Below are 6,549 nucleotides of genomic sequence, written 5' to 3'. Positions count from 1 at the left end.
CACAACTGTTTCTGGGTGGTCATTACAAAAGGAGCAATTTGAGTTGATGTTTTCCTTAAACTTCTTCATATAGTGGTTGGCAGGATAATATTTATGAATAATTTTAAAGGAAACTTCCTTAATTTTGTTAACAAGTAGGTATGTGTGTGGCAACATCCAAACTTTTTCCCAACAGATATTATCAATAAATCCATTCCAATAAGGCATGACATAAGGTATAGATACAACATCCTGCTGAAACAAGGATCGTATCGCTCTGTTGTTGAATGGACCAAAAGAGAAACAAATCTTTCCTACTGATGAGTCAACAGGGTCAACAGAAGGTAGGCTCTGAGGGTCAGGTCTTGACATGTTCCTGAATAACATAGCAACACCTGAGGGAATTGCATCTAAAACAATTGCAAAATCTTTAGGTGTTACAGGGACCTTGTAAAGTGATAAGAATTCTTTATAACTGAGTAAAAGACCCTCTGCATTTACCAGTTGGCTCACCAATAGGATATTATTTCGGAACCAATATTCTAAAAACAGAGAGCTATTTTTATACAATATAATAACAATACAATTCATCCTCTCGAACACGGTCCTCTATGAACATTTTCTTCGCGTCACTGTGTTCATGTGATGAATGACGTATAATTCAAACGAAGTACACACGCGTGGGAGCACCAGGAACCCATTTTGACTTTGTGGCTGTGATAACTAGTGGAACTAGTCAAGCACTAGAGACAAGAGATGGCTACCGACAGGCTGCAGTTCCATGAAATGGGTTTAGATTATCTTCTCTCCGGTAAAAATATGAGGATAAATGAAGTGTTAAATCGCATGACCTCAATTGTGATATCAAACGGTTACAGAACCATACATCAGTAGACACTGAAAGCAGCTAGGATCTCTAACCCAGCTAGCCAACATTAGCTTGTGAATGTGTTTACTTTGCCTGTCAATCGTCCTGAATTTTATCTAATTTACATATTCAAGAGTAAATGGAATTAACCAAATTATGCATCGTATGTAGCTAGCTAGATGTTATTTAACCGTCCTGATGTGTTCCGGTCGAATTGGGTCGATTTACAAGTTTTCGCTGAAAAATGTTCATTTAATCAGATTGTTATAAAGTTCCATGACTGTCCACACAGGGCATCTGAACACACAAAATACATTTAGATGATTTTCATTACATTTGGGGTGTTTTAACTTTGGTGTTCTGTGGAACTGTGGAGTAAAATCTAACTGACAGAACATCCAGCTGGAGTAAAATCTAACTGACAGAACAGTCAGCTGGAGTAAAATCTAACTGACAGAACATCCAGCTGGAGTAAAATCTAACTGACAGAACAGTCAGCTGGAGTAAAATCTAACTGACAGAACATCCAGCTGGAGTAAAATCTAACTGACAGAACAGTCAGCTGGAGTAAAATCTAACTGACAGAACATCCAGCTGGAGTAAAATCTAACTGACAGAACATCCAGCTGGAGTAAAATCTAACTGACAGAACAGCCAGCTGGAGTCAAATCTAACTGACAGAACAGCCAGCTGGAGTAAAATCTAACTGACAGAACAGCCAGCTGGAGTAAAATCTAACTGACAGAACATCCAGCTGGAGTAAAATCTAACTGACAGAACGGCCAGCTGGAGTAAAATCTAACTGACAACAGCCAGCTGGAGTAAAATCTAACTGACAACAGCCAGCTGGAGTAAAATCTAACTGACAGAACAGCCAGCTGGAGTAAAATCTAACTGACAGAACATCCAGCTGGAGTAAAATCTAACTGACAGAACATCCAGCTGGAGTAAAATCTAACTGACAGAACATCCAGCTGGAGTAAAATCTAACTGACAGAACAGCCAGCTGGAGTAACGGCCAGCTGGAGTAAAATCTTGAACCTTGCATGTGAAAGTGTTTATCCTGTTTCCTACCAAGGAGATGGGGCAGCAGGTACAGGCCATGATCCGCCAGCTGACTGCCTATTGTGCCAGGGAAGTCCTCTACTCTACACTAATGCAGGGATGTAGTCATTAGTGCATACCATAGCAAACAGTTGCAAAACGCTTCAAACAGAAAACATTTTGCAACGAAAAGAAGAGTTTCTATTGGACAAATTCTGTATGGTCCCTCCCCGTTTTGTTACATTTGCTTCATAGTTAATACACCCCAGGTGACGGTACATTGACCCCTCACCTCTGACCCCCACAGAGCTAAGGAGTAAGGAGTCTCCAGAAGAATCGACTTCCAGAATGTCTCCAACTTCATCAACTTTGACTTCCCCATCACCGTTGAGTCCTACATCCACTGCGTCGGACGGTAAGTGTCACCACAACAGAATACAACTTTATTGTTCACGTAGAGATGGAAACCAGCTGCAACTCTGAAATAACACACAAAGGTTACGTCTCAAATCGCACGCTATTCCTCCTGTAGTGCACTACATTTGAGCAGAGCTCTATAAGAGGGTGGATAAAGCGCAGCAATTCAGCCTCGCTCTCCATCTGTAGAATGGTGCAAGCAGACGACCCATTCACACCTTCACCTTCATCTCACACAGAACTCCCCCTGCTGGCCGAGGTGGAGGACGCACTCACAGGATGTACGCACAGGCACAGGTGTTTCTATCTGATGTGTGTTTAACTGACCTAGCGTCTCTAATTGTGGATCTAATTGATGTAGACCAGGTATTCCCAAACTGGGGTACGTACAAAACCGTCGGGGGTACGCCAAAATAAAAAAATAAAAATTGCATTTTTTTGTACATTTTTTCTTCACATTTTCAAACAGTCCATTTATATTTTCCAATGGGGCTATACATTTGGGTGAGTTTTTTCTCTCGCCTGAGTAGCTTCGTTTCACTGCCCAAAATAAAATTTAACCATCTAGTGTTCAGCGAATTAACAACACAATGCCAATTACAGGTAGTCTAGTCAAATAATTAACATCCAATCACATTAACCGTTACTCTCACAGGAATTCCACTAACGGTCCGTATGTAACGTAACTGCTGCTCATGTTGGTATCTGTACTGATGGCGCAAGCCATGACAGGGAGACATAGTGGAGTGGTAACGCGCGTGAAAGCAGTTGCTCCCGATGCCAGTTTACTTTACTGACCATTATTTTCACTTGTCTGACCGCTTGCATGATGATGAGATTCTCACACGACTGGCCTATCTGCGTGATGTTTTTTCCTCGTCTGAATGATCTGAATCAAGGTTTACAGGGACTCTCCAACTATATTTAATGTGCGGGACAAAATTGAGGCTATGATTAAGAAGTTGGAGCTCTTCTCTGTCTGCATTAACAAGGACAACACACAGGTCTTTCCATCATTGTATGATTTTTTGTTTGCAAATGAACTCAAGCTTAAGGACAATGTCAAATGTGATATAGTGAAGCACCTGAGTGAGTTGGGTGCGCAATTATGCAGGTACCTTCCCGAAACGGACGACACAAACAACTGGATTTGTTATCCCTTTCATGCCCTGCCTCCAGTCCACTTACCGATATCTGAACAAGAGAGCCTCATCGAAATTGCAACAAGCAGTTCAGTGGAAATTGAATTTTTAATCAGAAGCCACCGCCAGATTTCTGGATTGGGCTGCACTCAGAGTATCCTGCCTTGGCATTTATACGGAGACTTGATTACACACAGGTGGATTGTATTTATCATCATTAGTCATTTAGGTCAACATTGGATCATTCAGAGATCCTCACTGAACTTCTGGAGAGAGTTTGCTGCACTGAAAGTAAAGGGCTGAATAATTTTGCACGCCCAATTTTTCCGTTTTTGATTTGTTAAAAAAGTTTGAAATATCCAATAAATGTCGTTCCACTTCATGATTGTGTCCCACTTGTTGTTGATTCTTCACAAAAAAATACAGTTTTATATCTTTATGTTTGAAGCCTGAAATGTGGCAAAAGGTCGCAAAGTTCAAGGGGGGCGAATACTTTCGCAAGGCACTGTATGTGCCTCTTTACAAGCACACCCTTCTCAAACTGTGGTGAGATATTCACAATTTCCGATGAACAAATAAGGTTTTATATGTAAGATGGTTATTATTTGTGCCCTGGTCCTATAAGAGCTCTTTGTCAATTCCCACGAGCCGGGTTGTAACAAAACTCACACTCATTCTTATGTTTAATAAATGTATCGTATAGTGTGTGTGTGGCAGGCTTACAATGATGGTAAAAAACAACATTTGAGAGTGCGCTGACCCTGGTGCTAGAGGGGGTACGCAGCTGGAGGTTGAATGTTTGAACGGGTACGGACTATAAAACGTTTCGGAACCACTGATGTAGACTGTTTAACTGACCTAGCATCTGTGTGGATCTAATTGATATAGACTGTTTGACCTAGCATCTCTCTCTGTCTCTCAGATAACGCTGAGTGGGTTTTGAAGCCGTATGGGTTTAAGATGGAGATCGAGGGCTTCAGATACTGCTAATCGGGTACGTACACACACCTCTGTGATATCATAGCACACCTGTTCACCTCACACCTGGTAGTATATGAGTTTGGATTGTGTGCCCATTCACTCAAGGTGAATGGGCTTCTCTCTCCTCTGTTTCTCTCCCTTCTGTTTCTCTTTCTTCTCCCTTAACTGATTGGTCCGTTGTTCTGTCACTCAAACATACTTTGAGGACAACGTTAAAGACCTGCACCCTGCCGTCATCAACCACACCTGAAAAACATCCTGAAATACCTTAGTAAGACACACACTGCTTAGAGACCTCTTCTATAATATTTCAACATTACACTCAGATTATGGTGAATGTAAACAATTTCTTATTGTCCGTTTCAGTCCCTCCGACGCTGAGGGGAGGGCCAACCCAATGTCAGGCAGGAGGAGAGAGAAGCCCAAACCTGACGGGGTCGTCAAGACAACCATCAAGGTAAGGCTCCGTCCTAACTAACTCTAACCCAGACATAACCCTTTAACCCTATCCGTAACCTAGCTCAACAAAGACCACACTGGGGAGTAGCAAGCCGTTTGCCGACATTCCATTCACTTTTTTCTCATGGTTATATCTTTCACACTGGGAGCAGCAAACGGTAAGCAGGCATTTACATTTCAAAGTGTAATGAATACACTGATCTAACCTTGTCTCATCCCTCCTTCCATCCATTCCTCCCTTCTCTTCATCCATCCCTCCCTTCTCTTCCTAGAAGGACTTCTGAGGCAAGAACCACTTGAAGAGCTTTTGCTCCCCCGGAGTGAGGAGCCGAGGGGGCAAGGCTAGCAAATCCTAGGATTCCATGTCAACGTGAAACCAAATAAAATTCACCTATGACATCACCAGTTTCCAGATCAGTGCAGATGGAGGGGAAACAAACTGAGGAAGCCACTGTAGACTGAGATGCAGCCGAAGTGTCCACTATCAGGCCCCAAACGGAAGAAAACGGCCTGAAACAGGAGGGGACAATCTGAAGTTATCCAATAAGAAACACTTGTTTTTGTATTCTGTTGGAAAACATTTTGCTACGTTTTGAAACAGTGCACACTAATAAATACAACCCAGATGAGGAACCTATCAGCAGCACCATTACTCTTAAAGTGAGCCAACATCAGAGTTTGCCTGGTTGGAAAACCTGTCAAATTAATATAATGTGCATTCCCTCCTAAACACGACACAGTAATGTTATGACTGCATTACTCTGCACCTCCACTGATGCGAATTAACTTCTCTCTTTACTAGTGTTCAATGAAATCCGAATTGAAGAATTAAAATTGTTTTTCAATAAGTAATTTTCTATTATTGAATTGTCAATAATAGAAATGGAATTGACCCCAATTCTGGTATTTCCTATACACATGCTATGTATGTGTGGTCATTTCAGATGGCTACACGTGGGTATTGCATTTATTGTTTCTTTGTAATTAGAATTCAGAAAACGTTTATTACATGTTTTGTATTTTTGCTCTTTAAGCCGTTAACCATAAATCATGTCATGTCAGTCCCAGAGGTCTCTTTACCATAAATCATGTCAGTCCCAGAGGTCTCTCCCTCTAACCAAAGGTTCTTTGGGGGGCCACCCGAATGGCACAGCAGTAAGGCACTGCATCGCAGTGCTTAAGGCGGCACTACAGACCCAGGTTCGATCCCAGGCTGTGTTACAGCCGTCCGTGACCGGAAGACCAATGAGGCAGGACACAATTGGCTCAGCGTCATCCATGTTAGAGGGTTTGGCTGGCTGGGATTTCCTTGTCCCATCGCGCACTAGTGTCTCCCTGTGGCGGGCCGAGCGCCTGCAAGTCCGACACATTGGTTCGGTTGGCCTTCCGGGTTAAGCGAGCAGTGTGGAGGACGCATGGCTCTCAACCTTCACCTCACCAGAGTCTGTACGAAAGTTGCAGCGATGGGACAAGACCGTAACTACCAATTGGATATCACAAAAAATTGGGGAGGAAAAGGGGTAAAAGTACAAAAATATAAATAAAAAGTTCTTTGGGGACGTGCTTTGGATGTAATTATGAACTGGTGTTAAAATAAATTATGGACACAACGTAGAAAGCAAGTGGAATTCAGATTCATATAACCACCACAAATCTTGA

The sequence above is a fragment of the Oncorhynchus nerka genome, linkage group LG4, assembly GCF_034236695.1.
Source record: "Oncorhynchus nerka isolate Pitt River linkage group LG4, Oner_Uvic_2.0, whole genome shotgun sequence".
Taxonomy (NCBI): domain Eukaryota; kingdom Metazoa; phylum Chordata; class Actinopteri; order Salmoniformes; family Salmonidae; genus Oncorhynchus; species Oncorhynchus nerka.
This window is presented reverse-complemented; position numbering follows the sequence as displayed.